This window comes from Lissotriton vulgaris, chromosome 4_1, assembly GCF_964263255.1.
Source record: "Lissotriton vulgaris chromosome 4_1, aLisVul1.2, whole genome shotgun sequence".
NCBI lineage: Eukaryota > Metazoa > Chordata > Amphibia > Caudata > Salamandridae > Lissotriton > Lissotriton vulgaris.
Window position 1 is genome coordinate 1,179,751,383 of NC_141691.1, and position 22,965 is coordinate 1,179,774,347.

Here is a 22,965-nt window from a genome sequence, read left to right on the forward strand (position 1 = left end):
ATCTTATAAGTAAACATGTTCAAAAAGGTAGTAACTCATATGACAGTCAGCCCCTGCATACACACCCCTTTTCAGGTACCATCCCGTGGTAGTTTACCAGGAAATTATTTTTATTGTTTTGCATATTTCTGGCTACTACCTCTAATAACATGTTGTATATTTCATTTAGCGTCTCGCAATTTGCGACTTGCAATAAGTTGCAAATTGTGAGGCGCTAAATGAATGGGCAGTACATCTGCCCCTTGGTACCTCTCTTGATTTTGTTGTTGTTTGCTTCCCTGTTTTTGTCTTTCCAAACATTTGTAAAGTGCTCTGATACCCTCACAAGCCATGTTTGCGCTATTTAAAATCTTATAAGTAAACATGTTCAAAAAGATAGTAACTCATATGACAGTCAGCCCCTGCATACACACCCCTTTTCAGGTACCATCCCGTGGTAGTTTACCAGGAAATTATTTTTATTGTTTTGCATATTTCTGGCTACTACCTCTAATAACATGTTGTATATTTCATTTAGCGTCTCGCAATTTGCGACTTGCAATAAGTTGCAAATTGTGAGGCGCTAAATGAATGGGCAGTACATCTGCCCCTTGGTACCTCTCTTGATTTTGTTGTTTGCTTCCCTGTTTTTGTCTTTCCAAACATTTGTAAAGTGCTCTGATACCCTCACAAGCCATGTTTGCGCTATTTAAAATCTTATAAGTAAACATGTTCAAAAAGGTAGTAACTCATATGACAGTCAGCCCCTGCATACACACCCCTTTTCAGGTACCATCCCGTGGTAGTTTACCAGGGAATTATTTTTATTGTTTTGCATATTTCTGGCTACTACCTCTAATAACATGTTGTATATTTCATTTAGCGTCTCGCAATTTGCGACTTGCAATAAGTTGCAAATTGTGAGGCGCTAAATGAATGGGCAGTACATCTGCCCCTTGGTACCTCTCTTGATTTTGTTGTTGTTTGCTTCCCTGTTTTTGTCTTTCCAAACATTTGTAAAGTGCTCTGATACCCTCACAAGCCATGTTTGCGCTATTTAAAATCTTATAAGTAAACATGTTCAAAAAGGTAGTAACTCATATGACAGTCAGCCCCTGCATACACACCCCTTTTCAGGTACCATCCCGTGGTAGTTTACCAGGGAATTATTTTTATTGTTTTGTATATTTCTGGCTACTACCTCTAATAACATGTTGTATATTTCATTTAGCGTCTCGCAATTTGCGACTTGCAATAAGTTGCAAATTGTGAGGCGCTAAATGAAAGGGCAGTACATCTGCCCCTTGGTACCTCTCTTGATTTTGTTGTTGTTTGCTTCCCTGTTTTTGTCTTTCCAAACATTTGTAAAGTGCTCTGATACCCTCACAAGCCATGTTTGCGCTATATAAAATCTTATAAGTAAACATGTTCAAAAAGATAGTAACTCATATGACAGTCAGCCCCTGCATACACACCCCTTTTCAGGTGCCATCCCGTGGTAGTTTACCAGGGAATTATTTTTATTGTTTTGCATGTTTCTGGCTACTACCTCTAATAACATACAGACGGATCTCACTAGTTTGTCTGCACTCCACTGTAGAGCTGAAAGTAGACGAAACCTTCAGTTGGGACCAAACAATCTAGATGTTTGGTACCTGAAATTTAACTGTGTCATTCACACTGATTGGACACAGGCTTACCTTCAATCCTATGAGCTCTGGATAAATCCCAGCCCTCTGGAAAAGTATTGTGTAAAACTCAGGACCTCGTAAAGACTGCTCCAGGACATCTAAATCTATGTGCTGCTCACCAACAGAATTCTGCCACTATTTCCAAGGCAAGGTGCTTGACTGTAGGATCCACAGAGCATTTCATTCATTTCAAAAAATCTTTATTTCGATCACAGATCATAAAAGATGCATAACATTTATACAGAATTTAAAAAACAGATTAGACACAATGTGATCCAATAATTAAAACATGTTTAAAAAGGGTGCTGGAAAGTCAGTCCATAACTTTCGAGGAGTCTTTTATGCAAGTCTTTTGACGAATCGGCTTCGAGTGTACCACATGGAGGTTAAAAATTTCGAGAGGGCAAAGACTACAGTGGAAGAGAGGTCTGTCTTTAAGTCTTTAAGACTCTGTAAGCAGGTTGAAAGGATCTAAAACCCAAGTTCCTGAGTAGAGGGACTAACCAGTATTTCCTGATCCTCTCATAGCCCTTGCAGAAGAAAACAACGTGCACATCATCCTCCTTCGGATGAGCACACACTGGGCAAGTTTCTATGAAGGAGCGGCATGACCAGGATGCTGTAAATGATGCTAGAGGGAGGATTCCGTATCTCCATTGTAAAAATAATTTCCTCGTTAATACAGGAGACATAGCGTCTAGAGTACTTTCGAGACAGTAGGAGTCTTTTGCTTTTAGGAACAAATGGGTCAAAGAGCATTTCAAGTCTTTTGCTCCATGCTTTGTGAAGATCAGTAAACAACTGTGAGTTGACGAGTGAGTAAATGAACTAGCTTAGCACTTTAAGACAAAAGAGCAGAATCAAGCTGGGATTGGCCTGCTTGGGAAGCTGAGGCAAGGAAGAAACAGCCCAGGCAGCTAAAAGGACCCACCGCTTGACAGACTATGACTTAAGATCTGGAGAAATAGTTTCCAGTGACGAAAGGGCATAGAAATGAAAGGGAGTCCAGTTGGAATGGAAACACACATGGCCATTCAAGGAATGCCGCTTTGCCGACAAGGGGACGAGTCATTATTACATCTATTTTGCATCTGCCCTGCACTATTAGAAACTTGAAAAACTGGCCATTGAGAGAGGCCTTAAGGAAGGAATAAGTAAGAACATGTAGAGCAGCAGTCATAAAGTGTCTTGGAGGGTCGTTGATTCAACTGTCTTGCAGAGCCAAACATTTCTGGAAAATCGCGGCAAAAGAACTGGACAAAAAAGTAATTAAATTAAAGTTGCTTACCAATCTGTATACACATTTTCCAATTGAACTGATATACTAACTGTGTAACTATGTTCTGAAACAATGTGCTTCCTCATGTAAAGTGCTCTGATACCGGTCTAGCCTGCACTATATAAAACTTTTCAAATAAATAAATAAGAAATACTTTCCAATACTTTTATCTTTTTTAACCGTTGTTTATCACTGGTGGTCATGTCCTAGTTGCCGTTTTATAAATGTATACTTAAAGTATTATGTTCCACTGTGGTTCTTCCACCCTTTTATGATTCTTAACGAAATCAAATAAAAGTATATTTGACTTGAAGAGAGTCCAGTTTAATTTAATTCTGTCTGGCAAGATGTTTCCACTGCATCATTCTCTGGACTGAACAGCATACACTTTGTACCTGATTCTGGTAGTGAGGGCTGAGTTTGTGAAATAGTGTGCTCAGAATGTGGGTTGAAGAGACTTTACCCTCCTTGGGAACACTGAGCAGTCCCTTTGTGGTGACTGAAGCCTTATTGAATGTTGTGAATATTCGTATACAATCCAATGCTATCAGCCTAAAGAGAGCATGAACCTACAGTGGGATGGGTGGGTGGGAGCGGGGGTAAGTCAACAGATAATGGAATAGGTATAATTGAAATAAATAAATAACACCTATTCTGTCGTCTATCGGCTCCCCCGTCACACCATGGCCTACCCCACCACCCCACTGCATTTACCTGTGCCGCCGGCCGCTGCTTACTGTGTTTGCACGGTCTCTGCTGCACTACATATTGGTTAGTCTTGCGCAACCTCAGTTTGGTGCACTTGAGATATTTGTGGTTAAATGTTTTAGTGTCATCATGATATTAATGGTCTGCCTAGTCCTGTGGATTCCTGCAGCAACAGAAAAACTTGACTCTGAAAGTAATGAACAAAAAAGAAAGCCTGGAGTGCTTATAGCTGTCAATTGCCTTCTGGCAACTTTCTTGACAACCTGAAAAGACTCTAGGTTAGGTTGACACCAAACTGGGCACTTGGAATGCAATACAAAGCCCTCCACCTACTACCAGGAACCTGGTGGCACTGATCAGACTAAAAACTAGCATTGTCAATGGATATGCGGGTTCAGTGCCACCACACTCACTGTTTCTGTGTTAAATTTGGTACATTATTGTGTGGGTTTATGGCTGATTTCCACCAATTTGGAATAACCTAAAGAAGGTGCCTTGGCATGACTCAGATATTCTGTTTAGGAATTTGGTCCAGACAAACAGACACAGACATGCAGTGAATATGCACTGACTAGAGAGTGGAAAGTGAAACTCTCATATTTCTATCGACATAACAACCCTTTGGAAATCTGGTTAAATCCAAAGTGTTCGAGTGATCACATGCTTTTCCCTTTGACCGAAGGACTATCTGATAGGAGTTAGCTAGATTTAAGTGTTAGAAGCAATTGTGGACTAAAATCAGACAATGAATTTCATAAATGCAAAGGTTGTGGGGTTTTATACATTTGTGATCCTTTTTGTTCCCTTGCCTTTTAAAAAATAAAAAAGCCATGAATATTTTTTGAAGAAATGTAACTGAATATAGATGGGACTTTATTTTAATTGATATCCATGTCATGCTGTCAAACCAACAGAATCTACTAGAGTGAGTATTGACTTCTTCAGACCCTGGTGCACTAAACAGCGCACGTGCACTGAGCATTTGGGGAATATGTGTTATGGCGTCTGGGTGAGGTCAGGTAGAGGAACAGAGCTTTGAGGAATAGTGAAGGAAAGGGGAAGCTAAATTCTGGCAGGTAGAAGCACTATATTCCCTTTCCCCACCAGAAAAAAAAATGGGAGATTAGTTTAGCTGCCTCTTCGGTCAAAAAGCCATGCAATTTTTCTGGACACTGGGCAGCATTATCGCCTGGTATTATTGTGTCTAGTAGTTCAACACCCGGAAAAACACATGCGAGAAACCTGGCCCACTCAGAATCAGGCGTAAAGAAATTCCTTGCTGTAATTCCATTCCGCTTGACTCACAGGCAACCCAGAATGGTCTCTTGCTGTAGCTAGAATCTCTCAGTTAGGTCTACCGTAGCACAATGCACCCTCTTACTATTGTGTGTTTAACGTACATGCTTCCATGCATTCAATCATTGGGCGTTTTTGGGTTAAATGAATGCTAAACATCTGAAATTGGGATTTTAATAATATATAAGCTTATTTGCATATGTAATGTCTCAAAAAGGGAGGGGGTGTGGCCTCACAGTTAGAGCTGCTGGCTTTGGAACTGGGGAATCTGTTTGCAATCCTGACCTCGTCTCAACGACCAGCGATTCTGGACAAGTCACTGAGGGGCATATTAGCAAGAACCTTGTTAAAATTATCGCCGATAATGGGCTTGCTAATATGCGTTATAGAATTCCAATAGAAGCTCAGGTTAGATGTCCTGCACATCTAACCTGGGCTTCTACTGGAATTCTATAACGCATATTAGCAAGCCCGTTATCGCCGTTTTAGCCGCAGTTTCCTGCCGCTAAAACGGCGATAATTTTAACGAGGTTCTTGCTAATATCCCCCTTTATCTCCCCATGCCTGAACATATTACATTACATGAAATTGCAAAAAAATAAATGGAAAGGTTGTAATTTCTTTTCGACATTCTTGTATGCTGCCCAACCATGTAATATTGATACATGAAAATGTATTTGACTAAGTGTAGCTTGGATCTTATTAAACTGGTAGATCAAGATGGACTTTAAAATAGACTCATACTGATACTTAGGCTATGCCAAACAGACTGAGATTTGCCTCCGAACATGTGAAGTTTGTATTTTAATCCAGCATGTGGCACAAACAGCCAATAGTCTTTTATTTGCTCATAACAAAATGAATAGATGCATGCAAAAAGCTGTAACAAAACATATAATATTAATTTAATATCGTCTCTCTTAAAAACAGAAACTGTAAGAAAAAAATCTAACTTCTTGTGTAAAGCATAAAAAAAATCGAAATACATTTAAACATTCTTTATCATGTATGCCACTGGTGAAAATTGCAAAATGTTCAATGTAATGCCACAATAGCTTGTGTCACAATATTGTACGTTCTCAGTGACATATAAATATCTTGATGCAATTCTTTAGTCGGAGTGCTGTGTGGCTACACTGACTTAACCGCATATATTGCTGTATCGGTAAAGGGGGATAGAGTCAATCATAGTTTTTCAAACTGATACTTGATTAACCAAATTGACTAAAGGTAATTTAAGAGGCCTCTCCGTAGTGCTTATGTAAAAGAAAAAATAAGATCAGGGGCCTGTTTTATATCTGACTTGACAGTGCAGCTGCCCTTTGGCCTACTGTTAGGAGTGCTTTGACACACATATATATGTTCTGTTGTGTAAGTGTTTTTTACGATACACTAACAGAAAGTGACATTGAATTCATGAATTGGTGTTATGCCTATCGATTGTGTTATGCTTTTAATCCTGTTTCTATGGGTGATAGAACTTTCTGTGCACTATTTATTGTTACACCTACTTTGGGCGCGTCATGTGACCAAGCTCCGCCTACGGAGCGAAACGCGTCGAGGAGAGCACTTGCTCTGCACTTTTGCATTACATTTCCACTGCCTTTATCTGATGGTGTGTTGGTGTTTTACTTTTGAGCCTAATCCATTCGACTGAGAAGAGGTCTGCGCCTGCTGGGTTGCCGCTCCGAAAGCGGTCAGGAGTGCTGTTTGATTCCTATCACCGGACTTTGGCTGTTTCCAGTTTCGCAAGACCTGCCCACTGTTCAATGAGGCTTGGCGTCTTTTCCAGCCAGCTACCTTTCGGAGTATTGCAATTTAAACTCGGATGAGTTTTCGTGCTGGGCCCCCCGCTTTCCAGAGACTGTCTGCAATGAAAACGGCAGTGGGTTGTCATTCGGCGTGGTGTTCGGGGAGTCAGCGAGGTCGGCCGACCTTTGCGAGCCTGGAACGCCGATTCCGGTAAGACACCGTTTGCTAATGCGTTTGCAGTATTGTGATTGAAAGCGGGTCTCCTGTGGGAAAATTCTCATATCGCATGATAAAAATAATATATTTCACCATCATATAGCAGTGAAGTGGCAATATCATTCAAAAGCCAATACTTACTGTGTAGCCATGATATCCAGCGACGCGCTGAAAAGTAGAGAAACGGCGGTTGAAGCGCTGTATGAAAATCTTCCGGCGCTTAACGATGCTCCGCCTGCAACCAATCAAGGTGCTTCCACCAACAGCAATGTGAAAGACTTGTTGAGGACTTTGGAGAAGTTACTTCGCAATGAGTTGTCCAAATGGTGGGAAAAAAAGTCCCTGGAGAAATACTGTGACGCCAATCCCGTACCACGGGGTCTGAGAGTACTAATCGTCCCCACCTACGATAATCCGGACCCCAAGATGCTACAAGAAGGGGCTGACAACAATTTACAGGCCTCAAGGAATATGCTGCATATCTTAATTAAATACGCTCAATCTGACAGAGAGACCCTGTTGGTAGAAATAGAACGGATTAATGGTTTATTAGAAGCCACGGGAGAAACTGACCTGATCGCTAAAACCAGGAAGGAGATTGAAGCTCGTTTGAAGAAATATGAGGAATCTATCCAGGAACGGAAAATACAAAAATTTGCGAGAGACCAACGCGACTATGCGACAGGTCGCATATTCACCTTTGCCCGCAAATATGATTCTTACAAACGTAAAGCTATGTCTGGGCAACAGAAAACCAGGCAGGCGACGGGCCAACCCGCTAATGCTAACAACGAGGCCACAGAATTTGATAATGCATCACTCACTTCCACCAGTGGTTCTGAGGACAATAGATCAGTGGTTTCCACTGATGCCTGCGACCTGACAGATTTTTCCATGGTGGATGAGCTGAATTTTGACAGCGAGGACCGGAGGTATTCCCTGCGCCTCCGCAACCCTCAACAACAACAACAAAGCAGAGCAGCAGCCAAAAACGCCGCAACAGGAGGTGCGATTCCAAAGCGAGGCGCAGCACGGGGCAACACCCGGAGGAACTGGAACAAACCCCAATGAGGCAACAAAACACGGTAATCAATTTAACAGACCTCGTTTTGTCCAAAGCAGAGGAGCAACTATTGTCGTTAGGCCTCTCATTTTGTCCGACAACTAACTTTTCTTACACTCAGGCATGCATAGACGTTTTTAAATTCATCAGGAAGATCAAATTGATGAAATTCTTCCAACTGCATCCTATGCCTGACAATTCAGCAAGTACTAGTAGTAGTATACAAACAGAACCAACAACTGCTCCCTTGCAAGTAAGAAATCTCAAAGGCCTTCAAACACTTCTCACCTTAGCCCATGAAGACAACGAGGAAGCAACACCTACTGTGAGTCAAGTTGTCCCAGTAAATAAATCAGTTTCCAGTCCCTTTCGAAGTAAATCAACCTTCCTACCTCTCATGCCAAAAGACGCGGTCGACGTTTTTAGCGACCGAGTCATAGCTGAATTGAAACAATTGAACAGGATTACTTTGGGAAAGAAAAAACAACGCAACCACAATAACGAGCAATGTTGGTTATTGATGAAGAAAATTCAAAGCGATCAATCTGTGATTGTTAAAAACGCCGACAAGGGCGGTAACACAGTACTATGGGCCAAAGTGGATTATGTCCGGGAAGCAAAAAGACAATTGAATGATCCCCTGTGTTACACCCAGACCACCAAATTAGCCATGCTGAAAAGCAATGAAGTGACTAGAAAAAAGATCCATCAATGGCAAAGAAAGAGTGTCATCACTAAAGAAGAGGCCACATTTTTGAGCGTTACACACCCAATCACTCCTGTTTTCTCCCTTCTCCCTAAAGTACATAAATGCATCACTTCTGTTCCTGGTCGTCCTATTATTTCGGCACGTGGTAGTATGAATGAAAATGTATCTAAGTATATTGATTATTTTCTCCAACCCCACATGACTTCACTCCCTTCCTATCTCAAAGACACTACGGACTTTTTGGTTAAGATCAAACATGTTAATTGGTGTTCTGATTTCTGTTTTTTGGTGATGGACATTGAATCACTGTATACTAGCATTAATTATTCCCAAGGTTTGGAGGCAGCCAAATATTATTTAGACTCTCGCAATGCTATTCTGCGTAATCGTAACAAAATGCTGGTAGAAATGATGAACATCTGTTTAACCAACAATTACTTCCAGTTTGAAAATAAGTTTTTCCATCAGGAACGGGGTGTTGCCATGGGTTTGTGCTTCTCCCCCAGCTATTCATGTTTACATGTTGGCTGGTGGGAGGACAACGTGCTAGGCAAAACTCATAGCCAGTGGCTTTCACATCTTGCCCACTACTGGCGTTTCATAGACGACATCTGTATCATATGGAAGGGTTCACAAGCTCAGGCTCAACAATTTGTAAACGAGATTAACACCAACACTCGTAATTTGAAATTCACTGCCACCATTTCATCAGACTCGGCCGAGTTTCTAGATGTTCGGATGTATATTGAACAGGGTAGGCTCCACACCAAGCTCCACAGAAAAACAACGGCGGGCAATGCAATTTTGCATGCCCGTAGTGCCCATCCCTCCCACACAATTAACAGTATACCATTAGGTGAATTTGTCTGAATCAAAAGGATATGTAGTGATCCAACTACAGGAGATCATTGCCTGAGCGAATCTACTAAGAGATTTCTGGAGCGCGGCTACAATTCTGACCTTTTGCAGTGCGCCCTCTCGAAAGCATCTCTACTTTCGAGGGATGAACTACTGGCTCCCAAAATTGTGGCTATTTCTGAGGATAGTGATACTAAGTCAGTTCGTCTCATTACCACCTATTGCTCACAAGAACGCAAACTGAGACGGATTATTAACTCAGAATGGCCAATTATTTTGACGGATGTCATTTTAGGTCCCATCTTACCTCAGAAACCGGCTATCACTTTCAGGAGGGCCCCCTCCATGAAGGATGTTTTGGACCAGTCCCAACCTGAATTAACACCTAAACGCACTTGGTTGGCCAAAACATGTTTCTTCAAATGCACATCTTGCCGTGCGTGTACGTTCACGGTGAATGGCACGCATTACAAGTCAGCATTTAATGATAAACCGATCCCGATTACAGAATATTTGACATGCCGTAGTGACCATGTAATTTACCAACTGAAGTGTACATGCAATCTTTCCTATATTGGCAGCACAAAATTACCAGCCAATAAACGTATTTTACAGCATATACGTGCAATTGTAAATTCCGACAGCAATTACCCGGTGGCCCGCCACTTCAAGGCTGTTCACGACAACAGATTGAAAGACTTGCACTACACACTCTTGGGTCAGTCTCTAACCCCAGACGGGGGGAGACAGAGAGAAACTCCTTAGACAAAAAGAGACTTATTTCATTTTATTGCTTGATTCTAAAGCACCAAATGGTTTAAACGCCATTGATGAACTGCATACCATTTTATAATGAGAATATGGATCCCTTTTTTTGAGTTTTTTAGGATGGTTTACCCTAAGTTAGTCTAACTAAGTACACTATGATTAGACAATTTATGGGTTTAGTGCTACATTAAATGAATTATGTTGATTTTCAATTCATGTGCTTCAGCTTTAACCGTTGAACATTATACACTCTTTATAATTATAGTTTTCTCACCCAAATCACATGAGCACTTTTTGTTTTTGTTGGCATATTAAGATCATGTTTAATGTTTTTTGTAGTATAGTGATTACAAGGAGACACACTTCTTTTAACATTATGGTTGGGTCACCAGTTGATCTTTTGACAATTCTTCAATCACTGTATTTAGCTTGTGGTATGATATTTTTGATTAGTATTGGACTTTTGATGACATCAAGCTATGTTTTAGAATTTAATTCCTAGAAATGAATCCTGATTAATTTGTCAATATATTATATTTGATTGTGGAAATGCTTATAATGAATTACAAACAATGTGTTCCAACCGTATATTTACGCATATGAGCACTATGCTCGGATTGCTTCTTCACAATGATGATTGTTTCATTGTATGGACTTAAGCGCTATGCTTCAATTTGTTCTGTTGTGTGTTTTTTTACGATACACTAACAGAAAGTGACATTGAATTCATGAATTGATGTTATGCCTATCGATTGTGTTATGCTTTTAATCCTGTTTCTATGGGTGATAGAGCTTTCTGTGCACTATTTATTGTTACACCTACTTTGGGCGCGTCATGTGACCAAGCTCCGCCTGCGGAGCGAAAAGCGTCGAGGAGAGCACTTGCTCTGCACTTTTGCATTACATTTCCACTGCCTTTATCTGATGTTGTGAGGGCATTTTACTTTTGAGCCTAATCCATTCGACTGAGAAGAGGTCTGCGCCTGCTGGGTTGCCGCTTCGAAAGCGGTCAGGAGTGCTGTTTGATATATATATATTACCTACTGGCGATAGCCAGTAGGTATATATAGTTAGGATTTTTTCCCTATGGGATTTCTGAAAATTCTATGTCTAATAACTTTGGCGTTTGTGGACGGAATCAGCTGAAATTTTCAGGAAAATGGCACATTTTGTTTCTGAGCAGCTCCTGGAAATTTGGGGGGGGGTCGTCAAGGGGGGGCCGAGAAAAAATGGGGGTCCCAAAACGCGTTTTTCCCATGTTAATTTCCATAGGGCGGTTGGCCTCACTTTTAGCTCGAACGGCTGAATGGATTTCCACGAAACTTGGCAAAATTGTAGGGACTGTTAGCCCGATGTGCCTTTACTAGGTCTCAATATATGTGCTTTAGTGGAGTTTGAGAAATTAACGTTTAAATCAAGATATATATCTGTAACAGCGCTCCGGGCAGCGATCCGGTTAGCGAACTTTTCGCGTATCGGAACTTTGCGATGCGAAGCTGATTGGCCCTCCGGTGTCTGTCAACATTCTAAACAGTCCGGAGCGGCCGCCATCTTGTCTCTCGGTAGGATCGAGAGACAAGAGTAGGCCAAAACAAAGGGGGAAATTACCATAAGGGGGCATAGTAGATCCTCGTTGACCCTCTAGGTTTTATGTGGAGGTTTTAAAAGGGCGTGATAAGCGCCAAGTTCGCGAACCGGAAAGCGTTCTGGGCAGCGTACTATAAGGATAAAAGAATGATAGACTTTTCTAATACTGTATGTTAATTATATGCTGTTTTTGTTCGGTTTTTTTATTTATTTATTTTCTTTGATTATAAAAAAATTTATGGGTCAGAATTTTCATAGTTCATTAAAACTTGCAGCATTACATCATCTGGAATCTCCTCAAACATGCATGTTTCTATGTCTTGTAAGCTTTCAATAAATTGTTCATCAAAAGATTCATCCATAAAATCTTCATCCATATTTTCTTCAGGTAAAATCTCTTCTGTTGTAATGTCGAAGGAAACATTGATTTTTTAGTGCTCCCCTTCCATTTTTTTGCTGTAAATTGCATTAAAAAAATAATTATATTAGAAGAGTTAGGGCCCTGTTGGGTTTAAGTTCAGACATGTAGTTCTGTTTTTTTAACAGTGAAGTTAAAGTAAGTAAATTCATAATTATAGCAGAGAAGTGTAAGTCAATCAATAAATATAACAGAGGAGCTTATCTGTATCTATAACTATAGTAGGGGGACAGTAAATAATTATCAAAAAACGTTTTTACAAATTAATTTAAAGTGCCACTTACAAATTATCAATTTACTTTACAGGGAGGTGAAAAGGCTCTTGAAATGTAGTTCAGGAAGTAGCAGTGAAAATGGCTGTGTTTCCTTCTCTTCCTTTATTTATATTCAGGTATATAACCAATCAAATGTCAGGTAATAAAAATTGAAAATGAAAGTAAAATTTTCATTGGTTGTCAATTCCAATACTTTAGATGTGTTTTGTGAAGTAATTTACCTCAGGGTATTTAGATAGGTCTACAGGCTAAATGGCTAAATGAAATTTCAATCAAATTTGTGAGAATGAAAGGGATTGTTATGTAGTATGAGCTAATCTATATTTGGTGAGAGTGTCTCTAGTCGTTTTTCTGTAAATTACTTTCCCACCTTTTTTTAGGACCGCTTTCTGGAAAGCGGCCCGGTTAGCGAACCTTAAGCGTCACGGGAGTCCACCATTTTGTGTTTCGGTCGGTTTAAGATACAAGATGGAGGGCAAATAATGTTTAGAATGGGTAGAAGGGGTCATGGTAGACTTATCTTGACCCCCTAGGTTTTCCGAGGGTGGCTGAGGAGGCTTATATGTGCGGAAAAAAAACATTTTAAAAAAAAATTCCGCAAGGTTAGCTTTCGGTTAGCGAACCGGGTAGCGCTCCGGGGAGCGTAATTTGTGGAAAATTAGTGAAAAAAGTTAGAAAAAAATAATAATTGTGAGTGATCAGATGAAGGGTAGCTCTGAGAAGAGCTTTTGGGTTTATGGTACATTTAGGTACTTATAAGTAGGTACCAATGCACAGTCTTAAATTCAGAATGAAAATTCTGTTGCCCTCATCTGAGAAGTGAACTCCATCTCCTCTGTAGATATCTTGCATGTAGTAACGCAAGTTATTGTTGTATAGGGAGCCCATTCCATGGTCTCTCATGAAAGCTGAAACAGATTTGTTTACATGCTTCCTCGCTTTCTCAATTTGTGGAGAAAATTGGTGTGACCACCTCCATTTCTGTCTTTGGCATATATTGGAATATACCAAGGCAGTTTGAGGAAAAAGTGCTATTAATTGCTCAAAGGTGTCCTTTAAAAGCATTTCCAGACCTACCCCTGTCAAAGTGCCCAAATCATTACCTCCACAGTGCACTATTAACAGGTCAGGTTTTGGCAAATGCATAAAGGTTTTCACCATTGGTATCAATTGGTGACATTTTAATCCTCTTTGGCCCAACCACTTAATTTCCACATCTTGTAAATTGAGGTTGTGTAAATTTCTGTTCTCAGCATACCTTTGAGCCCAGTGGATGTAACTATGTCCAACAATCCAGACGTTAAACATGGTGGGAGAAGGTTGGGCTGCAGTCAGATGAAGTGTGGTAATGAAAGGGCAGTTGAAACAGTAGGAGTTTGTAAAGAAAAAAAACTGTGGATTTCCAATGCTAATGATTCATTAGCAGTGATTGGTGCATTTCCATTTCTGAAAACAGAAAGTTAGGGTGCATGGATGTGTTCTTCGAAAGATGTAATTTGAATGGTCAAGGAAGAAACTTTTAATGAAAGATTGCACTGGATACGCAGGTGCACTGAGAGTTCAGAGTTCAATTGAAACATTGTTGTGTGAATTTGCAAACATGAGAGGTCTTCCCGGAGGTCGTTGCTATGGAAAAAAGGCAGAGAGGGCAGAGGGGGGAAGGGTTTTCATTTGAAAAAAGTGAGGGAAGAGTTATGATTGGCTAATATGAGAGATATGTGAAATGAATATCTGTATTTCTGTGCTTTCAATAGCTGCAGCCTCTGGAGTGCATCCTTTTTCTTCTGCTGAAGACAATTTGGTGTATTTCTGAGACTGTTTTCAAAACTCAAAAAGTATTTGCTAAGGTGAGAAAAGATTTATTTATTTTAGATAGAGAATAGTATGAATTAAGGAGAAAATGATGAAGAAAGCTGTGTTTTTAAACTGTGGCTTTGTCTGTAGTGATATAGAAATAGATTTTGTTACTTTGAGAAATTGTAATTGCATATTCGGTGTAGCATTCTGGAATACAGTAATACAAGTTATTGTTGTATATGAAGCCCATTCCATGGTCTTTTATGTAAGCTGAAACAGATATCTTGTTTTTAAAAACCATTTTTGAAATCAATTACATTTCTGGATATGTACTGCTAGAGCTTCATAGGTTGTTTTGGGTCATATTTATAAGGCATTTGAGTGTCTTTGATGTTATTTTTTCCTTTTTAAATGGAAAGCATTCCTCATGGGGCAAGTGTCTTGTAAATACGCTCCCACCTGCGCTTGGCAAATTTAGATTTTGATTATGGGAGTTACATAGCCATGTTAATAATGTCGAAAAAATGGTGCTAGGGCATTCCAGAAAACGCTTTCATGTGTCTCAAGCACATTTTCAGTCATTTCCTCTTGAATGCAGGTATACAATTGATTTATATGCTGTGTTTAAAAACGATTCTTTTCTATGATGTTCTTTTTTCCTTTTTAAATGGAAAGCGTTCCTCATGGGGCCCTGAGCAGTTCTTAGTCATGTTATTTAATGGGAGGTGGATAACATGGCTAAGAGCATTTGCAGGATAATGCATGAATATCGCTGACTTTTCAGCGATATTCATGCATTGCGGCCGTTTTTTTTCGCATTTGCGAGCAGTTCTTAGCCATGTTATCCAATGGGAGGTGGATAATATGGCTAAGAGCATTTGCTGGATAATGCATGAATATCGCTGACTTTTCAGTGATATTCAGGGCCGGACTGACTACCGGGCAGTTTGGAATGCTGGGGGCTGATTTCACAGCGGTGGGGGCTGATTTCGTTCATGGAAACTTGCGTGTGCTTTCGAAATAATGAAAGCAAAACGAATTTTGTTTAGTACACGCAGGCCCCCATCAGCGAAATCAGTCCCCAGCTCAGCAGCATTCCAAACTGCCCGGTAGCCAGTCCGGCCCTGGTGATATTCATGCATTGCGGCCGTTTTTTATGGCATTTGCGATAAACCTTGCTAAGGAGAAAATGATGAAGAAAGCTGTGTTTTTAAACTGTGGCTTTGTCTGTAGTGATATAGAAATAGATTTTGTTACTTTGAAAAATTGTAATTGCATATTCGGTGTAGCATTCTGGCATGCAGTAACACAAGTTATTGTTGTATATGAAGCCCATTCCATGGTCTCTTATGTAAGCTGAAACAGATATGTTGTTTTTAAAAACCATTTTTGAAATCAATTACATTTCTGGATATGTACTGGTAGAGCTTCATAGGTTGTTTTGGGTCATATTTATAAGGCATTTGAGTGTCTTTGATGTTATTTTTTCCTTTTTAAATGGAAAGCGTTCCTCATGGGGCAAGTGTCTTGTAAATACGCTCCCACCTGCGCTTGGCAAATTTAGATTTTGATTATGGGAGTTACATAGCCATGTTAATAATGTCCAAAAAATGGTGCTAGGGCATTCCAGAAAACGCTTTCATGTGTCTCAAGGACATTTTCAGTCATTTCCTCTTGAATGCAGGTATACAATTGAGTTATATGTTGTGTTTAAAAACGATTCTTTTCTATGATGTTATTTTTTCCTTTTTAAATGGAAAGCGTTCCTCATGGGGCCCTGAGCAGTTCTTAGCCATGTTATCCAATGGGAGGTGGATAACATGGCTAAGAGCATTTGCTGGATAATGCATGAATATCGCTGACTTTTCAGCGATATTCATGCATTGCGGCCGTTTTTTATCGCATTTGCGATAAACCTTGCTAATAGCAAGGTTTATCTGCCATAAAAATCGCCGATGTGCGGCGATAAATTTTGTCTCTAAACAAGTTATCGCTAGTTGTTGGTAATATGCCCCCGGGTTTTTGTTTGCAGGAATCGGGAGGCGGGAGAGTAGCACTGAAATCAGTAGTCTCACGCCTGAATCGGGTGGGTTGGCATGTCTGGATTCTCTACAGCTGGGGCCATAAACTACATCCGCAGGGCTAGGTGATAGCCTGGGACCGGCCTGGCATGTAAAATGGCTGCCGTGCACAACAAAATTGTGGCATTGTAAAAAAGGCAAGATGGCGCAGACAATGTTTATCAATAAGGATTCATTTATAACAAAATATTTTATCGCACTGACAAATTGGTGGTCAACACTTCCTGATTTCCTTCTAATCGAACGTTAACAGACGTCACGCAGCAAAAAAAAAAAAAAAGCTCACGCACAGCCGCTGGAACACATGTATCAACATATATGAGCCTCCTCAGCCACCCTCAGAAAATATAAGGGATTAGGATACGTCTCCCGCACCCGCTTATACCTAGTAATTTAATTAAAACGAAGCACAAAATGGCGAATTCCCGTTTCGCCAGCAGTTTGCGGCCCAGTTCGGTGTTTGGGAAGCGCTTCTACCGTGAAAAATATATTTTTTTTATTTTCCCCACGGGACCCTTTAAAAACCCCAACAACATTCCTAGGGGGTCAACAGGGGTATACCTTGCCCCCTTTCATTAAATTCCCCCTTCGTTTTTCACCTCTTCTTCTCTCTCGATCCTACCGAGAGATAAGATGGCTGCCGCTCCGGACTGTTTACAATGTTGACAGACACCGGGGAGCCAATCAGCTTCGCATCGCAAAGTTCCGTTTCGCAGGTGGGAGCGTATTTACAAGAAACTTGCACCATGAAGAACGCTTTCCATTTAAAAAGGAAAAATAACATCATACACACTCATATGCCTTATAAATATGACCCAAAACAACCTAAGAAGCTTTAGCAGTACATATCCAGAAATGTAATTGATTTGAAATAATGACTTACTTCATTGGTAGGCCTTCACATGTATTATCTCCTTTGTTTTGTTAAGTGAAAATCTTATCTGCAACCATGTGTTGGCCTCACCTTAAATAAACAAAACAGGCGATGGACTGAATGAGGATCAATGACACACATACATTCACCCCAGTCCAAAGATCTGGGCCTAAACAAACCTTTAGATAGGCCACACCTTATCGTCATCCTGAATTAATCATTTAAAATATTAGGGAGAGATTTATGATTGTTTTATGCATGTTTTGTAGCACTGTGTGTCATTTTTGTGATGCAATGCTGGTGCAAAAGATTTGCTATGTTAAATAATAAGTAGGGCATTAAGTTTTTGATGACTGTTATTCATTTACTGTTTGGTAATAGTGGTTATTAACATTTTTTATTATATTTTTCCACAGATTCAACTGCAGATTTTTTCCTATTTTGAAAAATGCCTACGAAAAATAGAATTAGAAAGGCTAGAAAACGTCAAAGACAGCAGGATGATGTTTCATTGCAGCAGTCCTCTTCCCCAAATACTTATCAAAACACCAAGAAAGCTCCGGGTAAGAGCACAAAATCATTCTTAAAAAATATTTTTAGTAAAAAAAGTATTTATCGCAAAAATGTTTCAGTTCAGAAAAAGAAGAGTAATTTAAATGGAAAGGAAAGACCCATCAAAAATGTTACTGGTAGAGGAAGAGATTACTCTGTGCATGATAGTAGAAGGAAAAAACAGTTTAGGGACATTCGAAAACGAATGTTCCGTAACAGGATAATAGTTAATTTATTAAAAAATATTAAGAAATGCAAACAGAAAGTGGCATTTTATAAGGAGAAGAAAAATGTAGAGAAAATTATTGATCATGCTTTTGAAATTAAGCGAAAGTTGTTTATTTTGGTAATCAATAGAATTAGGAAACTAAGCAAGGTCATTTCTGATTTCAAAACAAACAGTAGATGGAAGAGAGTAGTAAATCGTAGTAACTTTTGTGAAGTTTTTTCCGGAGAATGGATGCATAGTTCAAGTTGTGAGGCATTTTTTAATGAGGAGAGTTATTTTCAGGATAATGATTTGGTGTTTGCAGTTGACACCAGTGGTCGAGCTTATGAAGTGAAGGATGGTTGTCCAGTTGAAAAAGAAAAACTTGTGACAACAGAGACAGAAGAGGCGGTAAGTGATGAGGTTTTAGGAAGACGTCCTAAGGGTCCTGTGTACATTTGGAAGTGTAGTTCTATTTGCAGTGTGCGACAGGTTTCCATCAATTTGCTTTGTGATTTTATACGGACATTTAATAAGAAAAGTTTGAAGCAGAAAATGAAGTTGTTGCAAGATTTAGATCCTTGCAGAGTGAGACAAATGACAGGTTTGCGTGGTCATTCACTGGCTTGTCTTTCCAGGAGAGTATGCCAGAGTGTTTTTCATCATTTCAGGATGCTAGCAGTGCATCATAATAAAGTGAGAAAATTAGTGAGGATGTTGTATTTTGCTAAGAGTCCAGCAATTATGCTTAAACAATTATGTGCTGCTCTTTTGCATGGTTCTGAAATAGATGTGAAGAATATTTGTGAAGAAATTGAGTTTTGTTACTTTAGTAGTAAAGATGAGAATGTTCAAATTGACCCTGAAGTAGAGGGTAATGTTGAAGATAATGTACAGGTTTCCAGTACAGATAATTTTCAGAAGGAAATTGCCACGTTTCAGATCAAATCAAGTGAGAGGCCTAATTTCACTTGTGTATGTTGTCGACGCACTTATTATAAGAATCAGACTAAGGTAGTGGATTTATATGCAAAAAGTGAAAGGGAAAATAATAGTGAATGGAAGGATTTTGCCACATACTTGATGGTAGAAAATTATTTTGATTTGGGATCGGATCAACGTGTGTGTACTTATTGTTGTAATAAATTAAACCAAAACCAGATGCCTGCTAGGGCAGTTCATAATAATCTGGAATTGGTTGAGGTTCCTTCTGAATTGAAGGATTTAAATACTTATGAATCTATTTTGATTCAAAGTATCCATCCCTTTCAGGCTATTGTAAGAATGGAGCCAAAGACAGGGAAGTTGCCTCCAGCAGATTTACAGAGAGGATTAAAGGGAAGAGTTGTTTATTTGCCTCTAGATTTGAACAAAAACATTAACACAATTGGAGTAGAAAAAGTGGAAGAGGAACCTCTGGTTATCTTGGTTAATGGTGTTCCGACAAAGAATAAGAAAATATGGCAAGATTTAGTGGATGTTAGGAAAGTCAAAAAGGCAACAGTGTATTTGAAGAAAAATAATAAGTACTATAAGAATGTATATGTTGCAGAAGAGGAAGTAAGTGAAGAAGAGGACAGCGATTTGTGTGCTGGCCAAATTGAGAAAGTAGAGGCCTCTAAAAGTGAAGAAATATATGAACATTATAGTGTTCATCCTTTGCATTCCAAGGAAGTCATGGGGAATGCTATTGAGGTGTTTCAGATGAAACAAGCCAAAGGGAGTCCCATTAGTGTTTGGGAGGAAAGTTTGGAAGCTCGGTGTTTCCCACAGCTATTTCCCACAGGTCGAGGAGGACGATATGATGAGCGACCTGTTCAAATTCCTGCTTCAGAATACCGGACTTTACGATTGTATGCAGAAGATGCTAGGTTTCGACAATGCATTCCCTATTTGTTTCATCTCCTGTTTGAAAGCGATCTGTCTGGACTGTCATATGCAGTGAACCACATATTAAAAAGTGGTATACAGATGCGAAATATCTCGGCAAGGGACTTTATGCATAAAGTCAATGTCCAAGACAGTATTTTGGATTCTCACTTAATTAATCTCATGGCGTGTCAGCGTGGTACTAATGAGTACTGGTACCGTCGTCATGGTGATTTAAAATGTATGCTGAGGAACTTAGGAACTCCGACATGGTTCCTCACTCTGAGCTGTGCCGAGTATGGCTGGGAAGACTTACTTGAATTTCTACGAGAGGCAAATGGAAATATTGAAAACATTGAATTCAAGACACCTGGAGAACTGTGTTCTTTGGATCCTGTGAATGTATGCAGGTACTTCAATCATAGATTTGAAGCTATGATGTCTTTCATCACAAATAAGAAGAATCCACCTCTTGGAGAGGTGTTGGATTTCTTCTGGAGAAAGGAGTACCAAGCAAGAGGTGCTCCTCATATACATATGTTGTTGTGGATCAAGGATGCACCTAAATTTGGAACAGATCCGGATGACTTAGTGATGAATTTCATAGAACAGTATTCTACGTGTGCTGTTCCAAACGCAACGGAGAAGAAAAGCCTAAGAGAACAAGTTCTACGTTTCCAAAGCCATCGTTGTGGAAAGTACTGTCGTCGTAAATTCAGAAACAAGGACAAGTTCTACACCAAATGTCGTTTCAACTTTCCACGACCGGTGATTTCTAAAGGAAAAGTGAACAGTTTGATGTCTTCACTGCGACATAATGTGACGAGGAAATCACCCAAAAATACATAAAATTTGAAAAGGAACGAAGAGTCCAAGTACATCAACGACTACAACCCAGTGATTTTGTCCATGTGGAATGCTAACATGGATATACAGTTTGTGGGTGACAACTGTATGGCTGTGGCTCGGTATGTGACATTTACATCACCAAAAAAGAAAAGACAGAACTGAAGGATATGTGGGAGGACATTTCCCATTAAAAGAGCCTCAGCAAGAAGTTGTACAGTTTCAGTCTGAAGATGTTGTCGCATCGAGAAATCGGAGCTTACGAATGTTCAGATCGATTGTCTTCAGCAAGTCTCTATGCCAAATCCAGGAGTATTGTTTGGGCGAGTCTTGGTCTTGCTGCAACGCGAAATCGGGTTCTAAAACCTGTCCGGGAAATTGAATATTTGGCAGAAAAGGAACCAAACAGTACCGACATTTTGAAGACCAACATGTTGGATACATATTATCCAAATCGAAGCAGTCACCTTGAGAATGTTTGTCTATATGAGGTTCTACAAAATTATATATTCAAGAGGAACATCAAAGAAGATATTGAGAAAGGAGTGTATGCTGTAATTGGAAGTGAGGGATGCCTGGTCAAGCAAAGAAAATGCCAATTAGTAAACCATCGAAAATTGAGTGGCGAATCTCCAGAAAAAAAGGAGTTTTTCTATTTAGCACTTTTGCAACTTTTCAAGCCTTGGCGTGCAGAAGAGGAACTGCTTGGAGATTTCCTCTGTTACGAAGACTCTTTCACTGCTGCTAAGGAGACCATAGAATGTCCTGCTTTTCCCAAATATCAAGAAATGCTAACTTTGGAAATTGAGCAGGAAGCAACGATTGCAGCCGAGATTGCCAGAGACAGTTCTCAGGACAGTCAGAGTTCTGTTTCATTGAGTCAAGATCCACTTGGAGGACCTATTATCAAAAATGAAGCTGCCACTGCTATGAATGAAGTGGAAAGAGCCATGGCACATGCTCATGAGGATTCAGTTAACTTAGAAGACTTGGAAAAACAACTCAACGTTGAGCAGAGGAAAATATATGATGAAGTTACCAAGCAAATTGAGCATGGATTAAGTCATGAGAAGAAAGAGTGCTCATGTACATCGTTGAAGCCTGTCCGACTGTATGTGAGTGGAGAAGCGGGAACTGGAAAAAGTTTCCTCATTAAAGCAATTTCATGCTATCTGCAGGAAAGGACTGAGTCATCGCTGTCTTGTGTTGTCACCGCTCCTACTGGACTTGCAGCACATAACATTAAAGGTATTACTTTGCATCGTCTACTGATGCTGCCGGTGGAGCATGACAACAAATTACAATACCACAAGTTATCTGGGGATGCTTGCTGTGAAGTTTCAAGAGTCTTGAGGAAAATGAAACTACTTATCATTGACGAAGTAAGCATGGTTTCCAATGTCATGCTTGCCTTTGTGCATTTGAGAATGCAAGAAGTACTTAAAACTGAATATGATGTGTTATTTGGTGGCAAACACATCATTGTTTTCGGAGATCTTCTGCAGCTGACACCAGTAAAAGGACAACCTGTGTTCAAAATACTCACGCATGAAGATACCAGGAAGTGCCTAGGGAGCATTGGCAACGTCAATATATGGTTAAACTTCAATTATGCTGAACTGCATGAAAATATGTGTCAGGCAAAAGATGAAGATTACAAGAATATTCTACAAGATATTAGAATTGGAAAAGTGACCGAGCATGGAAAAGAAGCTTTAAATGCACGATTACTTTCAAATTTATATCCCGAACAAGAGATTGTGGCTGAGAATATTTTTCAGAAAATTACTGAGAAGAAATCCGGAATATGTTTGATGCCAACTCTTGCAGAATGTGCCATCTTCAACAACAAAATGTTGAATTTAGAAAAGCAAAAGATTGTGAAACTTGAAGCTATTGACAAAATAGAGCATATGGGATCAACAATTATTTTGTCTGAGAATTTGAAATCAAAATTGGATTCATTAGAGAAGACTATATCTAAAACAGCGGGTTTTGAAAAGACTTTGAATGTGTGTTTAAATTGCCGAATCATTTTGAGAAGGAATTTACATGTTGAAAGAGGTCTGGTAAATGGATCAATGGGTAATGTTGTTGATTTTGAGAAGTACAGAAATAGAGATGGAATAGAATTTTTAA